The sequence below is a fragment of the Oryzias latipes genome, chromosome 24, assembly GCF_053564925.1.
Source record: "Oryzias latipes strain Hd-rR chromosome 24, Olatipes_Hd-rR_3.1".
NCBI classification, from domain to species: Eukaryota; Metazoa; Chordata; class Actinopteri; order Beloniformes; family Adrianichthyidae; genus Oryzias; species Oryzias latipes.
In genome coordinates, this window is record NC_136260.1 from 18,285,659 (window position 1) to 18,300,616 (window position 14,958).

Genomic DNA, 14,958 nt, shown 5'->3' on the forward strand with positions numbered 1-14,958 from the left:
TTTGCAATGATAATGATTATTATTATTAGTATTATTATTATTACGATAATGATAAAAAATAATAATAATAAAAACAACAAATAGGCAATCGATTAATAATAGTATCAGCATGCAGTAAATGACTTAAGCTACAAAGACACATTCAATTTTAAGTAGCTCCATAATAATTGGCATGGCTCCATGAGGCCTAATCTTAACCATAAAAGCTAAGTTTGCCATAACACTCTATCTATATAAAAGCCTAATTGGCGGGTTAAAGAAATTTCTTCCTGAGTATTCTGCTGTTAAGTCCTCTTTAAGCAGAAATAATACAATCAAAATGATGTCAATAATAAAATGAATAAATAAATAAACAACACAGCACATTCACAAGAAGTTTTCTGACTAGAAGCAATACAAATCCGAAAATAATTGCCCCTTTTTTTTCTTCTTAATGATTGTTCATTGTAGCATTGGATGCATGTCTTTAAAGATAAGTTGTCTATGATAAATGTAAAAACAAATAAGCTCTCTTGAATAATAGCTTGTAAAAAATGTCTTTGAATTCACAAATAAAATTAGGGCTCATCATAAATGCCATTTTCTTTAGATATTTAAATATCTATTTTTAAAACATGCTACTAGTCTACCAGCAAGATAACGTAAGGGAAATCAATAAAGTGTCTGTTTAGGAAAATTGACTTTGTCAATTTAATGTCTGTTCTGCAACTGTTACATCATTTTAGTAGTTGGGAAAAGGTGTGACAAGAAACAGTACAAGGAAAGCACAAATATATAATCAAATGCACACAAGCATGGATGTAAAAATATAGTGTACTTATCACTTGTCTCAAGTGAGTGGCATGAGTGGAAAGGTTTTGTGGTCTTATCTTTTTCCTGAAACTGCAGGGAGGAGAGTGGGAGGAGAGTGGCCAAGGACCCGTGGTTGTGCATTCATGATTCAGCATGAAACCAAGCAACAAACAGCACTGTCATTATGACCTCAGCTCACAGGGGAAAGAGGACACGCTGCAAATTGGGTGCTTTGTCTGTGCTGGCTCATTAAATTAATATTTACAGGACAGTCATTCTTTCACAGAAACAGTCTGTGCAGTTTTTCTAGGTCTCCCGTTTGTCTTGGGACTCGCAGCTCAAAGAGGGGTTTACTTCATAAGATCACTGCTTTTTTATCAGCTTTTAGTTGATGAGCTAGTAGAAAGACTTTTTTTCCCATCATCAGCCTGGTGGATACCAAACCAGCCAGCCCTCAGATCCCCACACTCTTGGCAGACCATGGTTTGACACTGAGCAGCAGTGAGGGTGCACATGAAAGGTACCTTGGTGCTTGGATATTGGAGACACAAGCTTATTTATTAGTCACTCATCAGCTCCCACTGAGCAACAGAGGAGGTAAAGAAAATAACTGCGCACCCAAGTTTTTTTGCTGTAATCTCAGCTCAGAAAAATTTACATTTTCTCATCAAATACAACAAAAGGATCAGTTTTTCATCTGCCTAGAAAAAGCTCCTTTTTGGATGTCTTTACAGAAGAATGTGTTAAAAACAGGTTAAGAAGGAAGGTTTTTTTTTATGGCCAAGTGGCAAATTTCCATGAGCTCAAGTGAATTTGCAAAGTGAAATGGTATTTTAAATTCACTTAAATTTACTGACTGTAAATGTTTAACTTTCGGATAAATAAATTAGCCATTTCTAAATATAAGTGGAAAATTATGCGTTTGAGAAAAATGTCACATTCAACTGTAACTGTCAACAATTTTTATTTTGATCACTTTTCTTAACTGGTAAGCCACAAGGCTATTTATTGGTTTATAGAAATTTTAGTTGCAAAATATAATTCTGAAATATAATGCTGAAAACCAATGTGTTGCAAAAGTGCCCAGATGGACCCAGTCCAAAGCACTCACACAGAAAATAAAAACTTTCCTTCATCCACCTTTGAGATAACATCTTATCTGCAGACCTCCTCCACATCACAAGCAAAGCATAGAATCCATGTTCCTTTGCTAATCTCTGCTAATCCAGGTGATTAGGCCACACTTGCTGCTGCTCTCAGAGTTATTTTTGCTTAACCCTCTGAATTTCAGCATTGTCAAACTGCTACTGCTTCATTTGATACATGTATTAAATTAGAAATGGAGATACAAAACATTTAATAATGAATATTGATATAATAAGAAACACAAAGTGCAATATTAGCTGTGGTCCACGATCAGATCACGTGTCTCCCTGTGATCACTCCACACTTTAAAAAAAAAAAGATGAATGTATTTTTAAGCTAAATACTAAGAATGTTTTGTTTGTTAATTCCAGTTCTGGGTCCATTCCTTTTTTCAGTTACAGAAAAAAGGAATGTGGTAAAACTGCCATATCATGGAAAGGGATTGTACAACATTTCAGCAACACAGTGGTCCTCATTTATCTTATGAAAAGAATTGTTGTTCACCTTTTGGGACATCCCATCAGAGGTTGCCACAGCAAATCAGCGTTCACTGATTCGCACAGGTGGTCTGGTAGAGTTTTTTACGCTGGATGCCCTTCCTGATGCAACCCTGTATTTTCAAAAGGTCTTGCCTAAGGACCCACACCTGAAAAGAGAATAATAAGAACAGGAATTAATTAACTTATTTTCTCTCATTTTGTTTTTAAAAAAGTTATTTATCCCTTGTATTGTCAAAATAGACCCATTTCTAAGTGTGTAAATACAAGGGTTAAACATTGACAGCCAGGACAACTGTCAGGACAAATTTAAGTAAAAATTTGCAACAATAGTCAAATCACAAAAGCTTTTTTAGCGTATTATATATGTGAAAGCTTTATTTATAAAAAGTGTTCGAGGTTAAAGCTTAAAAACATGTTTAAAGACACCACCTTAGGCCACTATTTTTAATAAATGGATGTATTTGCCATATATTTTCTACACATTAATGCAAAAATATGATGAGGAATGATGAAGACAGAGCACGTTTGAAAACAGGAACTAGCCTAATGGATGTTCTGTCATGGTGATTAAGGTAGATGACACAGTTCTTTTGCCACAGAAAATTGCTCTTACACAGATCCAACCAGCCTTCCTCTCCAGCTCTCAGTGTCTCACACCTAATTGGGCCAGCGTCTGAAAGTGAACCACTTTCATTATACAAATGTGAGTGCCTACTGGTGGAGTGTGGGAAGACGCAAGGCCTTGGAGGAGGTGTGAGGGGCAGCGAGTCGTGATAACAGGGCGCTAATGAGGCATCCTCATTGAACAAGGCTCCTCAGTCTATTTGAGGGGGACTATTTTTTGTAGAAAATAGGAAGACTTACAGAAAAATGTGTTATCATTATGTACTAATGAATCTTCTCAATCACATTTATCACTAAAACTAAATTAGAAAATTAGCCATTACTTTGTTTAGGAAAGTCCAGGCAGCTTTCAAAGTTATGCACAATGCTTACCCGTCATATTATATCAATTTCATTTATGCCAAAATGTATTTAAAAATTGTATTCCCCTTGACGTCTATTGATGCAAATTTGCACCAAAACTCTGCGGCTCCAAAATGACCTTAATTTAGCATCTGTAAAAGCAGAAACAAGTTGGTTTTTTCATAGCTGGAAATAAATTCAGGCTGCTGTCAGGCAACTTTCCTTTTGATTGGTCGAAAATCCTTTGAGTTGCTAATTTGTGAAGGCTTGGGTTAATAATACATTTTTTTCCTTCTCTTAGTAAGAAAGATCAAACTCTATTTGACAATCGTATTTAAAGACTTCAGTGTGTCAATTATGTATGTTTAGCTGCAAACATGTCTAGTTAAGATTAGGAGCAGTGATAATGTCAACAAAATAGCAGTATTTTCTTTTATTTTCATATCAATTTATAAATTAATATGTTGAAAATTAATATGTTGAGTAGATTTGAAAAATCTATGCATATTATTACTGTCTTTTCTCCTTTGTTTTACTACTGAATTGCTTGAAATAAACCAAATCAATAATTCATTCATCTTCCGTTTTGTACCTTATGGGGTCACAGGGCTGATGGAGCCTATCCTGGCCAATTACAGGTGAAGGCAGGGGACACCCTGGACAGGTCACCAGTCTGTCACAGGACCACAATCACACACCCATTCATTCTCACACAATTTAGAGTTGCCAATTGACCTATGGAGCATGTTTTTGGACTGTGGGAGGAAGCTGGAGACCCTGGACAAAACCCATGCATGCATGGGGAGAACAAGCAAACTCCACACAGAAAGGCCAGGACTTGAACTGAGGGCCTTCTTGCTGTGAGGCAAGAGTGCCAACCACTGCGCCACCATGCAGCCCAAATCCATTAATTAAAAAAAAAAATAGTTGTTTTCTTTTCTATCATACGCTACTTACTTACTTGTTATTTTTACATTCACTAATCAAGAAAATAAAACAAAGTTTATCTCAAAGTTAGTCTGGAGCAGCTTGTAATTGTGCTACATGTTAGGATAATAAAAATTCAGACATGTTTGAAAATGATGTTTAATGAGTAAAAACATTGATTTATTAATTTCAGAAATGACAGATTCCCAGTTTTACAAGATAATATACTCTATGATGGTTGTTTTAAATAATAATTATAGTAAAAGGTCAGTGCTCAGTTGGACTTATGAGAAAATCAGTTCTAAAGCAAATGTAAATTACCGGTATGCTGAGGCAAAAAAAAAAGTTTGCAGGCCTACTTGAGTATATATTCATCAGCCATTTTCAGGGCTTCTCATTCAGGGCTTCTCATGTAACTTTCTTTGAGCTCACATTGAATTGAAGCTATTTCCAGCAACCAGGTGTCATCATACAGTATAATGTGTCTCTCCAAAGGAGAGACGAGAGGCTAGTTTGCCCCAGATATTCTGTTAGTTAGAGCATTTGCTCTCGAAGGACAGTCTGAGTTTGGTTGCTGCGACAGTAGAAAATGCTGTGAATCTGGGATATAACCTGATTTGCTCATGAAATCAGGTTAGCTGTTTAAGCCTAAAATGTTAAAGATCCAGCTCTCATAAACACTTTAAAAACGAGATAGGAAAAAACGAATTCACCTTGATTGTATGGCAGCATACTAAAGCCCTTGTCCAGTGACCCAAAGAAGCTATTTTTGTGTTGATAAAACAGTTTGTGTCTAATCTTCTTTGAAGACCCATTGTAAGGTTTCCATGGCCACTGTAGGCTCGAGCCTGGAATCATGGAAACCTTTTTTTCTTTTAAATCTGAGAATGTAACCTATATGTTCATTCAGTATTTTTCAAATAATGACGATCAAAATGAGAGATAATTAAAAAAAAAACGAAGGTGCTTTTTGACAGAGCTTATTAAAAGCTTATTTTGATTAAAGCTTTCTTAAGGTTTTTTTGGGCTGATGAGTCTGATATAACTATGACAACACGCTGTTCTGATCATGAAAGTCAAATTTTGACAGGAACAGATGATTTGCATAAACACTAAATAAGTGTGATAAATTGGAAGGAGATCAGTATAATCACATGTATCCATATTAATATATTTCTGCTCTAAAAAAAGACATAATCATAATCATCCAGATAACATTTATTTTACATTTAAAATGGACATAAATGGCAAAGGAGTAAATGATTTATAATAGTTTGTAATGATGACATACAATATTTACATGTAAAAGATGGGCTTCATTAGTCCAATTATGACCTGTTCAATAGACCAACAACATTTTCTTTTCATGACTTACTTATTTAAACTTTTTAGGGTCTTTAAAAAATATCTTTTTTGATGCATTATTGTATTATAATTTATTATTTTTCCATCTTAAACCAGTTTCACTGGTTTAAAAAGAAGTTTTTTTTTCAAAACTGATGATTTTTTTGGCCCAGTCTTTGCCCTTTGGAGATGATTACAAATTTGTGAAATCTTGTTTGTGTTGAGCTGGATGAGCAGCAATCACCCTGGATTTGCAAACATTTCCTTTGGGTCTCCCAGAAAAACTCCACTGCCACAACAAAGCAGAAAATTAAAGAATTTGATCTTATTATAATGAAATACTGTTTGATTAAAACATGTTTGAAATTAATTTTAATGAAAAAATGTTTGTTAGACCAGAAAAGGGTCACAATTACATGCTCCTTTGCAGTTTTCAAAGCCTTTCTTTTAGATTGTACCTCATTAAAATGTATGAATTGGTTACGCCTTTTTCTTTCACGTTCATCTTAACAAAAAAGGAGACAAGGAGAATGCAAAAATGTTAACATTCACTTTCTTATGAGGCCTGATTACTCAGAGCATTTTAAGATTTGAATGTCAATGAATGACAAAGATTCTGGTCCTTTCTTTTTAAACTTGGACTTTCAACCTATAAGACAAGAAAGTTTCACATCAACAAGATGACTTTCTTTTCAACATGCGTTTTATCTCATTAAATATATACATCAGTTTTTTCTTAATCTGACATGAGTCAATATGACAGATTGCACAAAATGTAGTTGTTCCCTCAGACCGATCATAATTACATTAAATTGAATCTGTACTTAGAACATCTTAAATAATTAATAAAACTGATCTCAGTCCACTGAAGCAAATATCTCTCTATAGAAAGCATTTCACAATAACAACTACATAATGTTTTTTTTTTTTGTTTTTTTTTTTTTTTAGAAATGCCACATAAAGCCTTTTGGCTTAGTATTGCTGGTGTCAGCTTCATTCAATAAAAGGAACAAGTAGGATCAAGCTGAGAGCTCAAGCAGAGCCTAAGATGCAGCGGTCTCCTGGCAATGGTCTGGCCTGCATGTAATGATGAGTATCTTCAGGTCTGGCAAGCAGCCTAAAGAGATTAAGACTGAATCAGTGGGATTGAATTTTTGGTTTACATAAAAACACACAGCCTCGCCTTCTACCTCTTCCAAATCAGTCAGATTAAAGGCAGTAGTAGCTCTCCTATGTCTGTGATGCAAAACATAAAGCCATGTTATGGTGAACTCAAGCATAGAACAAGTCTGGAACATCCCAGGTTGTGCTGACAGGAGCAGAGAGTTCATCATGCCTATTAACCAGGGAGAACAAATAAGTCAATTACGTGTTGGAATATTCAAGCTATCCAGCCGTACGAGTTAGAGCCAGATTTCAGCTCAGATGAGGGAAACAAAGCCGTACATGGATGTATTTATCTGAAAGTTGATGCATCGGCATCAAGCTGAGAAGGGAGTTTGTGTCATGTCAATTGTTGTTTGCATGTAACGACTTTTTCCAGTGGGATTTTTCGTCTGCTCCAGATTCACAATTTAAACAAAAGCCTACTCAGAAACGCAGTTTTAATCTTGATTTTCTTTTTATATGTCCTCCATCATAAGAAAATGCCACAAGAACATGTTTAAAACACGCAAAATATGATTTTCAATGGAATAGGTCTTTAAACAGCTATTTTATTCCGCTTTCTGTTGTTTAGATTCTCTTAGTTATAACAAAAATTAAATAAAAGCTCCTGTTTTGTTCCAAACTAATTAGTCTGCTGCAGAATTGTGTTTGAACAAGGTCATACCAAGAAGGAAGCAATGACAAATTTTATTTAGGAGAAATAGCATCGTGAATCAGCTCATGTTTTTCTTTCTATATTCTCCTGACTTCGGTTTTATGTCAGAAATGTTATTATTTCTTTTCAGGTTTATTTACATTGTGACCAAAACAGCTTCATATTTGCTATATTTGTGATAAATGCAGTTGAAAGCAATGGCACTGTCTCATTTTTTATTTATGTGGCCTGTCCCACAGACACTTCTCATGCACAGTACAGAGCAGAGATCGCTTTAACCTCTATCCCATAAAAAAGCCTGTACTGATGGATTCTGTTTAGTTGTTTTCTTTTTAATCTCATAATGGCCAACTAAACAGCACTTCTATGGAAACCAAGGCTCCGGAGCGAAAGAACAGTCTGCTCATTTTCCTTTACTGGTTTTTGTCAAACCCTTCTACATGAATCAGATTTTGTCAGTGTTTTTGCCTCCTGGCAGCATGCTCACGAGCTTGAAAGGTGTGATTCTGAGCCGCACATTTGTCTGATCTGCAAAGCTGATTATTCACAAGTTCAATATGTGCTTCCAGGAAGGAAAGAGCTACAATTTTCCCAAACACATAACAAAAAGATAAAATAAAATTAGAAGTGGATGTAAATTTCCTTGTTCTGTTTTGCCTTGGCTGTATCTTTACCAGCAGTCCTGAAACTTGACACCAACCAGGGAGGCTCATGTGGTGATGACTTCATCCAGGCTGTATCTAATATCGGTTATTATTGCATAAACACTGAAACTCATAAACACGATTTTGTAATTGCAAAATACTTATGATTGCACAAACAAACACATTTTTTTACAGTATTTTACATGAACTAAAGACGAAAATGTGCTTCATGTGCGCAACAGTTTCTTCTAAAGTTATGGTCTATGGTGTGGGTGTCTGGGTGTGTGTGTCCCGCAATAATGAAAGACAGTCTGAAAAATTCATCAATTCCATCAATGATTAAAGGGTGTCACACTTCACACCACAAGACAGGTGACAGGGGTGTGTGAAACGCTTTGGAGGCTCAAATCATTTTATAATAAGTCATGAAGAAATTTCTTTGATAGCATTTCAGCTTTACTTCATGATCTGATTGCCTGAGTGCATGACAGCCGATCAAACACCCGTGATAGTTGCAAAGATGATCAAACCATCATTACGGACCAGTATGTGGAAACCTGTGACCATACAGTTTGGCATTGTGTTCTAATAATGTTCCATTTGTATTATTTTGATTTGAAAAAACAACAATGGGCTGAAGTTTAGAAAACTAAAATGTGTATGGATTTGCCATTTATTCCTGTTTACTTGTTGTACACTTATTTAATTACACAGGGTTATCTTGAAACAAATACAAGGAATCTGGAAAACATCACATGCACTGTTCAGGTATTTATCTCTGAGTCAAACTTGTTGAATCTTTGGCTAAAGATGTCCTGGATCAATTCTAGGTCAGTGAATCGGATCAAATCGAATCGTTTAAAATGAACCAAAAATCGAAAGCGAATCAAATCGGCAACCACAAATATCAAATTGAATTGAATCATTACACCCCCTACTTCATAGTTATTATTAAATTTTATTTTATTATACTGAGACAAAAATAAACAGAATTTTTCTGTTGTAAGGCATTTATAGGAAGCTAAAAATACAATAGTTGAAAAGCTAAAAAAAGTCTTAAGTACATGGAAACATTTACAGGAAGTTCTTGTTTCAGAAACATGTCACATGGAAGTAAAAGGGCTGCTGTCTTTTGAGAGGAAGCTCAAAATATGAGTTATTAAAGATGATATATTAGATTTCTTACCAGAAGTAAGTGCCAGTTCCTTATTCATAAAATGCCAGTAAAATACACAAAAAACAACTAAAGGAGGATGTAAAATAAAGCACCAAATTAGATTGATGTGAATCAGGAGATTTTATTTTTAATCAATGGTGATTGCACATGATTGTGCAATCATGCCTTTTTTTCTCTCTCTGGAAAGGTTTAAATTTAACAGAAATTTAATTTTCCACAAGATAGTTTTCTAACTGACTATAAAAAGAAGTAATAAGAAGTCTAAAAAACTTCTTCTGACTTATAACACTCTGCTCTGTTGGCGTGTTTGAATTTGTTTTGTGTACTATTTTGCACTATGATTTTTTTTATTTGGTTTTTTAATGTTTTTTTAATGTCTTGTTTGGCTGCAGGCACGTTAAGACCCATATGAATAAAGCAATTGATTAAAACTGATTGATTCTACATACACAAACGTATCTTGAGCGGGGCATCAAAATGGAAGAGGTTAATAGTTCAGCAAGGATTTAGGGACGATATAGACTGATCTAATGAGGCATGAGGACGGCTTTACTGCTGCTGAGGCATTTCCGAACTGGACACTCTACCTCATCGGTGCAAAATGCTTCATAAAGCAACTTTTTATAAACTCTCCTTAACAGAACTAGAAAATAAAATCGTTTAAAAAATTATCCAAATTTAAACCCGAAACAATGTATTTGTTCTTCATAAAAGCTTAATTCTTCTTAAAATTACCGTAGTAAAGAAAACCTGCTAAATTGCATGTTTTGTTAGGGAAATACCAAGTTGGTGTTGAGTTGCAGCTGAAAACTAAACTTGGAGAGTCAAACTCAATTCCAGCAACTCACTTGGACCACTGAAAGAGCATGTTTTTGCTTGTGATCTTCACGCATTCAAAGATATCATCATTTTCATTAAGTTTGTCACCTTTTCTCTGGAAAAAATCTGCTGATTTTTTTTTTGGGCTGAGTCCATCTGTGTACTGCCGCTCTGCAGATGCCTGTCTAGACTGCTTGGCAGCTGGATGAGCATGGCGTCACCACACACTTTTATTCTAAGTGCTTGAATACAATACAATTCAAAAGGAAAAGGAAAAATATTGTGTCAACGAAATTTCTTAAAAAACACGAGTCAAAGAAACAAGTACAGTGGTCCATTGTCAATTTATTGTACATTGTCATTTATTTTAGTGGCTTGTATTTAAACTAATAAACAGTACATTTCCATTTATACAAAATATATTCTACAAGAGGTGGGAGGCGGGTGAAGTTATACGGTAAAACCTTTCTGGTAACAGTCATTTCCTGGGTTTAACCCATCTATGAAGAGAGGAAATGTGTTACACCCTCATTGTTAAAAACTTTTTAAAAATCAAAAGGCAAAACTGACACATGTGGCAACCCAGTGCTGCATACATCAACATTATATCCAGTAACAAAACCAGAGACCCAAACTTTGAAGAAAAAAAATCCCAGCTCAAGATACCGTCTGGTTTACACGCAAACACAATTCTTAAACCTCCAGTGGTGCCAATCTTCACTTTAACAGACAAGAATATTTGGATATATGTCGTAGTGTGGATTTAAAGCCACAGAATGAAGCTCTGCGCACCCAAATGGTCCACCTTTCAGACAACACGTGACGAGACAACCCTTGGGCCTCTGCAACAGGCAGTAGATGAGGGCCTGTCGATGAAAACGCAGGCCAAAGGGGAAGCTGGGTGCATTCCTTTTGATTCCATAAGGCGCTGAAGTGATGGGGGGTGGGGGAGGTTGATGATTCCAAGTCAAAAGATCCTTGAATAAAGAGAGACGTCTAGAATAATTCATTTTTAGCCATAATTAAATTGGGACAAAGAGGGATTTGGTGTCCATCCATGTCGTGGTCTCTGAGTGTGACAGATGGGAGGCGAGAAACAGCATGACGAAGAAGAAAGGAAGACGAGAGGTGCTCAACAGCAGCGCTGAAGGAGGGAGGCCACTGTGACGATGGGGATCAGGACAGAGAGGGTGCCTGCGTGCAAAGAGATGCCCGCGCCTCCAGCGGGAGCGGTGGAGTTACCCGAACTGCTGTAGGTCTCTGTGGGCATGGCGGTGGAGTTGGAGGTGGAGTTCATTCCTGTCATGTATGTGTTGTTCTGGGAGACCACCTGTGGGATGGGGAAAAGGAAGAGGATGGAGGGATAAAGGCGGAAAAGGTCTTTTCCTTTAAAACTTTTATTTTTTTTAACACTAAAATAGTCCTTAACTCAACTGTAACAGCTTCAAGACTATTTAAGGTTTAAAGCTATAGAATATGTTGATTGGAGGTCATCTAAGAAGAGTAAAGTTTCGAAACTTGATACCCAGTTTGGTAAATTGCACCTAAAAGAAACTCTAGATTTTTCCAGCTTAATTGAGCTCCTGAATCATTAATTAACTGGAGGATGGGGCTGCCAAATTAAAAAGGAAAAATGTATTTTTGAATAAGCTCTTTAAACAAATCAAATAGCAGAATTTTTTTAAAATGTCTATACACATTGATTTCCCCCTAAAAACTCCCAAATTTAATAAGTAAAATTACTGATCATCCTTAGAAACAACTAGAAGCTGACTACATTTCTGATAGTCATCGATTTTAGAACTAAAAGTAATTCAGATGAAACTCCAACAGACTAAAATAATAATGACAAAATCATAAATACCTGTGTTGTTAAGGAAATCGCGAACACAAACATCCCCAGCTGAACGATCGTCATTTTAGACATGTTTTCCTCTTTTCTTGTCTTATTGGATCCAACAGAGGGACAGCGCGCGCAGATTGTCTTCTCTCTAATGGGGACGCAGCATCAGACGCAGCTTTATATACCCGCTGCGTCAGTGACGCAGCCTCCTGATGAATTCCCGGACGGGGCGGAAATAATGTGTCTCGATTCAGAAACAGAAGAGGTGATCACTAATGGATGCCGTTTTGGACCACAGAACTTTTCACGTGGGGAGATGACGAGGTTTAAAAAGCGCGTGTTCTTCTTACTCTCGTTTCACACCGTTTACCCAATGGCTTTTCTTACACGTACTTTCAAAAACACTCCGAACTAGACATTTGGAGGATAAATAAATAAATAAATAAATAAACAAGCCAATTTCTAGTAAAGGACCTTCATCAAATGTATATGTTTTCACATAAAACTAGATAGATCAGTATTTTGATAGTTTTCTAGACGTTTAGTGTTAATTCGAATTTCTTTATTTGATTCAAATGCTTTCCAAAACATAAACATAGATAGCTGGGAGGATAAAAAGCTTTGCTTCAAACTGTTGAGCGTCACGCAAAAGGAATAACAGCGACACCTAGCGTTGATATCTCGGTCACGCAAAGCTCAGAGAGGATCCTCTCTGTCTTGTAATTTTGAGTGTAAACACGTGATCTCTGGCTAAATTGTAGCTTTAAAAATAGTTTAAAGTACATATTTGGCATATTTATTATAAATAAATGATTGGACAACAACACAGAGTCCCAGCCTTCATTTCTAAAATGAAAATATTGAAAATATTTTGGAGCAAAAATGTATTTTCTGGATTTACAAACAGTTTCTTAACTGTTAATGGACACACGCTCAGACTGTTTCTTATTAAAAAATTGAGATAAAATATGAAAAGATTCTAATTATTTGAGTTAAGAGCTTGATGAAGAAAAAAGACTGGTTCTGTTAAATAAGGCGTGTGCATAAAATCATAAGGAGTTTGCAAAAGGTACTAAAAACTAAAGAAAAAATGAAGAAGAGAAATGAAGGAAATTATGAATATGACCTTTGATTTGGCTTTGGAGAGTCATATATCTAGCATAAGGATGAATTTATTTTTTATTTTTTCATTTTGAGAAATGTCAGTTTTACTCTAAAGCATGAGCTTATCTTTGACCACATCATCGTTTTGTCTCGACTTGTAAGAATAAAACATTGTAATTTTCCTAAATTGTTGAAATTGTTTTTCCTTGTTTTGTTTCTTTTTAATTTGTTTGATGTACATTTTTGTTTGTTTTTATGCTGAATGATGAGCGTTCTGAAATTAGTAAATTAAACTCAAAGCTGAGTAGACATCGCCCCCCACCGGAGGAAACAATGCAGATACATAGTGTCATCTTCCAAATGTGCGCCTTTACAGTAATGTAAGTAATCGTACACAAAGTGGCCAATTTCCATGATTCGCTCCAGATGTTGAGAATTGTAATTTAAGACTTGCAGACTGTCTCCACCTCTGTCATTTGTGTACCTAAGTGGATTTTCTGATGAAATACTGAGACGCTCGTTCACCCCGAAGAGGGACCTGGAGGGGGAGTGGGATGGGGGGGCTGCGCTCCCTGCAGAGGCACCAGATGTGCACTGTCAGGAGAGAGGGGCCTTTGTGAGGCATCAGATAAGCTCTTTTCCCAAAGCCAGGCAGGATCAGGTGTCAGGTCTACGAGGGGGCGAACCCAAGCCCTGCACATGTGGATCGGATTTCTGTTTACACGAGCTGGCTCTCTGGATTTCTCCGAGCAGAGCAGACTGGAGCCGTGTGGAAACTGGGAGGGAAGGGACGGAGGCAGCTTTGCCTGTGCGCTTACCTGCTTCTGTTGGATACGTCTGGTTTCATCCAAGAGGAGACATTTGGAGATGTTTCACGAGAACCTCACATGTTCACATGTTCAAAACTCTTAGGAAACAGAAGCATCTTCATGCGTCCTCGTGCGTCACGGAGCGCAGCTCAGTCCAAAAGTGGACTTCAGGTGTTGGTGCTGCGCGCGCACACTGGCTCCACACACGGCTGCTCATCAAACACATGCCATTGGAGAAAGTTTGGAACATTGTGCCTGTGTATCACTTACTCCGCAGCGCTCTTTTCATCTCTTTATTTTAGGACAAGAGCGCACAGACAGTGTTTGTACTGTGTCCCCTCAGATAAAACACAGTCTTTGCATTCCTTATGAAATGTATCTGTTGAGATTTGGGAGGGGTGGGCGCCAGGTGTTGGGTTACATCAAATGAAAGGGCCCTCCCCGCAGAGAGAGCAGGATGAGGACCGGCATGGGGTGGCCAACCCTTCACAATAAAAGATGGGGAACACCTGATTGTTCAATATGCCTTTAACGTTTAGTTCAAGCAACCTCAACATAAATTACCAACAAAATCGTGCTTTCCAAAAGTGAAATCTGGATTATTTAAACTCCATTAAGCCATCTATCCATCCATCCATCCATCCATCCATCCATCCATGCATCCATCCATCCATGCATCCATCTATTCTTCCATTTAGCCAGTCATATGCACTCAAAATCTTTTCATAAAGTATTTTTTTAGAAAACACATTTGTAATGTGGACCAGTGGATCAAAACAATGGTTAGTGCTATGGTACACATAACATAGAAATATTGTGAAAAGGATAATCAAGAAAAGAAAAGAAAAACATGATTTAACTTAACACAAACACATCTAAATAACGTTTCAATAGTTGAATTATTGCTGCATCTTGAAATAAGTGAGAAAATAAAGTTCCCTTATGAAGTCCCAACCTATTTAAATGATAGTATCTTTTCATATTCTGTGCTTTTGAATATTTTGCACTTTTGTTTAAAAAGCCTATATAATTTACTCTTCTCTTATCGTCTGCAGTAAAATGTTA

The 14,958-nt window shown here is 36.5% G+C and overlaps 1 long non-coding RNA gene across 1 annotated transcript; it reads right to left on the bottom strand.

The window, feature by feature from the left end:
* Window positions 1-10,462: 10,462 nt before the first annotated feature.
* Window positions 10,463-12,138, bottom strand: LOC101172299 (uncharacterized). Its single transcript, XR_002293221.2, has 2 exons — window positions 12,002-12,138; window positions 10,463-11,467 (listed from the first exon to the last, which is right to left on the bottom strand). It is a non-coding gene; the product is annotated as an uncharacterized LOC101172299 (long non-coding RNA).
* Window positions 12,139-14,958: the final 2,820 nt, after the last annotated feature.